Below are 6,000 nucleotides of genomic sequence, written 5' to 3'. Positions count from 1 at the left end.
CTGGTAGTTACCTGTGTGTGTGTGTGTGTGTGTGTGTGTGGCAAAGAAGACAAGAGATGGGAGGAACTGGATATTTTGGGGTCGGGGTTATGGGAAACTTTTTATTATTATTATTATATATCTCCATATACTTTACAGTTTTTGAAGCATGGGACTGTACTATCTATTTATAAATTAAATGAAACAAACAAGCTTCATAGCTCTGCCGCCTTGTTACCAGCTGACTCCTGGACATTGACCTAACAACTCCCAGTCTCCATTTTGACATCAGGGAAATGGGATATTTATATCACCTGCCTGGCCTGTTAGGTCACTGGACAAGAACATAGAAGGTACTAAGGAGAGGTGCTCACAAACAGGTGATTCCCCTTCCCTGTGAAAGTTCCAGTGTCCCTCTGACATGGGCAGGATTGTGATCCACCTGCTCAGAATTTCTCGAGAAATATTTTAGGAGCAACTTTCTGCTGCTCGCCTTGTCATGACCTTATCTGAGTCCTGAGTCCAGAGTAAAAAATAGCCAGGGAGCTTAAGAGTTCAATAGCCTCTGAACACTCTTTCTCTAGGGAGGGCAGCCTTCTAGAAACCTCTGCTTTATTTTCCCCTTGGTTGATTTCTTCCAAACGGGCTCCTCTGAAGGATCAACTCCTACTAGATCTCCCCAAAGTGGGGGTTGGGGGAGGCAGGGGGGGCTCAGGTATCTCACCGGGAAGGAAGCTGACTGTGGGAGCTCTGAGTATCTGGAGACATTCCCGTTCATCCTCTGGCCGGCCACCTTGCTATATTGCTTTCTCTTCAAATCAGTCCTCCGGGCTTCAGAACCCTGCCCCAGGGAGGGGACAGAGGCGAGTTATCCTTTAACCAAAGCCTCTGGCCTGGGGAGGCCAGGGAAGACACCTGGGAATCAGGGGGGCCTCTAGGGGGCCACCCAGCACCCCACACCCCAGCCCTCCCTTCGTGTCCGTGTTGGATGACCCGGGGCGGGGGCACAGAGCTGCAAGCAGAGCTCGGACGTCACGGAAGAGCCCTCGGCTCGGCTCCGAGCTGAACAAAGCCTGCGGGGAACTTGCTCAGACCCTCGGGTCGTCGCTAAAGGGAGCAAGCGCGGCCCCTAGCGGCCGCTCCTGGACGTGCTCCCCAGGGTCTTCACGCGGGTGGGACAGTTCCTCCTCTGCCAGGCCACCGCCCCGGGGCCGTGGGAAAGAGGCGCAGGACGTTGTCCTCTGGAAACCCTCTCCAGGCAGCGTCGTGGCCCGTCCTGCAGGCGAGCGAACGAGGGAGTCGGGCTGGACCCGCTCCCATGCGGCTGGGGGCAGGTTCCCTTGGGAGCCCTGCTTCTCACCCCCAAGTGCATCCAGAACCGCTCCCCTTCCTCCTTCCTGAGTCCTGTCCACCTGCTGTCCTCCCCCAGCTCTGTCCCCTTTCCGCCTCTGTTAATAGATTATCAGGTTATTGGAAGCCCGGCTGCACTTAATCTCAGGCAGTGATTTGCTGCATTGGTTGCTGCAGAGATGGGGGGGGGGGTGCGGGGAGGAGGTAGGAGTGCTCCTATTTCTTGAATGAAGCCCAAGCCAATTTGGGTTAGTTGAGAGTGGACTTGGAGTTGAACTTGATCCATTCGCCTTAACCTATTTATGTTCTAGGCTATTGAAAAAGCACACAACATCCACTCTTCTTTTTCTTGTCCTAGAATTCTGGTATTATGGAATGCAGTGTTGGAAATACTGATCAAATCAAACCCCCTGATTTCAAGGAAGATCAATATAAATTCTAACTTTGTGTCTTTTTTGGAACAAGAAACAAAATAAAATCAAACAGTTGAACACTCGTTGGGTACTGAAATTGTTTTAGGTACAGGGCACCACATTTTCTCTAACCCAATCTTGGTCCCGTTAAGGCAATTAAACAGATGCAACATGGCATTGACTTTTTGCACACATGCCTTCAAATTTCTGTTTTCTGTATTACAAGCTACTGTCCACACACGGTCATAAATCCCCAGGGGGAAGTCATATGGTACACCACGTGATGAACTTTGCATCTGTTTTGCAGCTGTTCACTTTGGACTTTAATTTTGCCTTTTGGAAACCCTAGAGCAGTGCTTCTCAAACATGATCGTGCATATGAATCACTTGGGGATCTTGTTAAAATGCAGATTTTGAGACAAGAAGTCTAGGGTGGGCTGAGATTCTCCAGCTCTAAGGAGATGCCAGGTGGAGCCAGTTCTGGTGCTCTGGACACCATACTTGGAGTGGTAAGGTTGTCAGATAATAGGAAGAAAAAGACTGAAGCCCTCGTAGGATCAATATCAACGTGCATGCATCAGGGATCAGCCTGGCTGTGGAGGAATTGTCATTGGCGATTCTCATCTGCCCTTTCCCTCATCCCCTGGTCTTGCCTTTTCCTTTCTTTTCTTTATTGCTTTTCTTTTTTTTTTTCTTTGTCCTGCACTTGTGGTCTTGACTGGAGAGAAACTGAGAACAAAGCCAAAAGCTATGTCGATACATGATTTGTGGGTAGCATCTTATGCTTCTTTAGGTCATCTATGCTGGAAGAAAACAAAAGGGCCCGGCAGCCAGCCATAACTGGAACCGGAGTGACCTCAGCAATGGGTGTGTGAGCACCAGAAGCAGACCTCACACCCGTGGTTTCAATTCCCTCACCATTATTTTACAGACATAAGAGAAGCAGCAGGCAGCCCCAGGGGCCTCTGATCTTCTTTCTCTCCTTTATGTAGCTGTGATCTAGGGCAGGGTTTCTCAGCTGCGGTACTGGTGACATTTGGGGTTGGGTTGCTTGTGTTTGTTTGTTGTATGGTGTCCCGTGCATTGTAGGATGTTTAGCAGCATCCCTAGGCTCTACCTAGTAGACACCGGAAGCCCCCCTATTCTACCTCCAGTGGTGACAACCAAAAATGCTTCCAGGTATTTCCAGATATTGACTTAGGAATAAAATTGCCCCTGGTTGAGAACTACTGATCTAGGACAAGGCATAATTTGACAGTTGTATTGAATGTATGTCTCCACTGTATGACACTGTATACACTCCACTGGAATATGTGTACCACTCCAAGTATGGTGTCCAAAGCTGCAGAATTGACACTACCTGGCATCTCCTTAGAGCTGGAGAATCTCAGCCCTCCCCAGACCTCTTGACTCAAAATCTGCATTTTGACAAGATTCTCAAGTGATTCATATGCATGCTTGTGTTCGAGAAGCACTGCTCTAGAGATTCCAAAAGGCAAAACATTATCTATCTGCCTTTTCAAATTGCATCTTATCTTCCATGCTCCAAAAGGACTGTTTCTGTCTTTCCTTCTTTTTCTTTTTTCCCCAGGAGGACTGTTTCTGAGTGAGATACCACAAAATGAAATTTCCAAAAAAGTGAAGCTAAGGCATATGGGTTTGTGCTCTGGCTGCTAGAAACACTGGGTTGAAAAGGATTCTGAGGATTCCACATGCAGCAGGAAAGAACAGTATGCTGTGGGTGCAGGGTAGAGGTTTGCCATGAGTTTGTCTTTTTTAAAACTATGAATTTCCATCTTTACTTGCGGCCCAATATTCAGTGTGCTCTCAATGGGGGCAGTGACTGTGGTCTAATGGAAAGCATATTGGCCTCAAGGGCTAAAGATTCAGATTGGAATCCCAGCTATGCAATTTACTAAATATGACCTTGAATGAATGGGTCATTTAATATCCCTCAATCTCTGTTTCCTCAGCTTGGAATATGGCATAGGTTGGTGTGAAGATGAAAGGACATTGGGAGTGTGCAGAATATAGTAGCTGGCTTTTGGGAGTGCTCGATAATATATGTGTGTTTATATATCCTTTATTTATTCATCTAATATACGGGGGACAGAGATTTTGGGCCAGGAAATATGGTCCTATTCTGAGTGCTTGGAAAATTTCAGAGGAATGTAAATGGTCCAGAAGGAGAAGGGATGAGCTGGGAAGATTGGGTCAGTCATCCCCTCAAGGTGGAGATCTGTTTGGAAGTCTTTAAACCGGCCCCTGCTGAGAGAATAATTTGGAAGGAGGAAGAAATATATGTATTAGCAGAATTCTCAAAGTGTGGTCCCCACATCATAATCAACAGCATAACCTGGGAGCTTGTCAGAAGTGAGATCACAAGGGCTGGGCCCTTAGCCCTCACTTGAGTCATAGGCAAGATACTCAGGCCCTCACTCAGACCTGTTTTCTTGTCTTTTTCTTTTTTTAAATTAAGGTGTAATTGACATACAACATTATATTAGTTTCAGGTGTACAATATCATGATTCAAAATTTGTATATTTTGTGAAATGATCCCCACAGTAAGTTTAGTTAGCATCCATCACCATATGAAGTTATAACATATTTTTTCTTGTGATGGAAACTTTTAAGATGTACTCTCTTAGCAACTTGCAAATATGCAATATGGTATTATTAACTATAGTTGCCATGCTACATGTTATATCCCTGTGACTTATTTATTTTATAACTGGAAGCTTGTACCTTTTGACTTCCTTCATCTATTTTGCCCACCCTCCACGCCCGCACCTCTGGCATCCCCCAGTGTGTTGTCTGCATATGAGCTTGGTTTTTGTTATTGGTTTTTTTTTTTTGGATTCCACATGTAAGTGAGATTATATAGTATTTGTCTCTCTGTTTAACTTATTTCACTTAGCATAATGCTCTCAAGTTTCATTCATGTTGTCGTAAATGGCAAGAATTCCTTCTTGTTTATGGCTGAATTATATATATATATATATATATATATATATATATATATATATATATATAACACATCTTCTTTATCCATTTTATCCATTCATCCACTGATGGACACTTAGGTTGTTTCCATATCTTGGCTCTTGTAAATAATGCTGCAATGAACATGGGGGTGCAGATATCTTTTTGCGTTAGTGTTTTCATTTTCTTTGTATAAATACCTAGAAGTGGACTGGCTGGCTCATATTGTAGTTCCATTTTTAATTGAGGAAACTCCATACAATTTTCCATGGTGGCTTCACCAATTTACATTCCTACCAACAGCGCACATGGCTTCCCTTTTCTCTAAATCCTCGCCAACACTTATTATTTCTTGTCTAATTGATAATAGCCATACTAACAGGTGTGAGGTAATACCTCATTATGGTTTTTATTTGCATTTCCCTGATGACTAGTGATGTTGAGTATCTTTCCATGTGTCTATATGTTTTCTTTAGAAAAATGTATATTGAGATTCTCTGCCCAATCAGAATGTTTGTTTTTTTTACTTGGGTTGTATGTGTTCTGTGTCTATATTGAATATCAGTTCCTTATCAGATATATGACTTGCAAATATTTTTGCATATGGTGTAAGATAGTGACCCACTTTCATTCTTTTGCGTCTTGTTGTCTAGTTTTTTTCAATGTCATTTATTGAAGATTCTGTCCTTTCCCCACTGTATATTCTTGGCTTCTCTATCATAAGTTAATTGACCATATATGTGTGGATTCAGAGTTTTTTTTTCCTTAGGCTTACTTCCTACAAAGTATGAATTTTCTAATCCATAGCAGAGAAGAAACAGTAAGTTAGAAGAGGTGATGTAGAAGAGCTATTAGAAGTTGGGCCAACGAAGACAAAAATGAGGTGACAATTGATAAAGAATGAAAAAACTCAAATATTAAGACTGGATTTGAGTCCTTTAACATAAGGCAAACAGCCACACACCCCTCAATAAGTTTTGTGGTCATTACTTAATATCCTAAAAGTCGATATTTGTAATGTGGTTTAGAATTATCTAGAAAAATTTAAACCATGTTCTTTGTTCTTGGTTTAAAATCCCCTAGATGGCGGGATGCCTGGGTGGCTAGTAGTTGAGTGTCTGCCTTTGGCTCAGGTTGTGATCCCAGGGTCTCAGGATCAAGTCTCACATGAGGTTTCCCACAGGGAGCCTGCTTCTCCCTCTGCCTATGTCTCTGCTGCTCTCTGTGTGTCTCTCATGAATAAATAAAAAAAAAATCTTTAAAAAAATCCATTAG

This window comes from Vulpes lagopus, chromosome 4, assembly GCF_018345385.1.
Source record: "Vulpes lagopus strain Blue_001 chromosome 4, ASM1834538v1, whole genome shotgun sequence".
Classification (NCBI taxonomy): Eukaryota; Metazoa; Chordata; class Mammalia; order Carnivora; family Canidae; genus Vulpes; species Vulpes lagopus.
Note: the sequence above shows the minus strand (reverse complement) of the source record.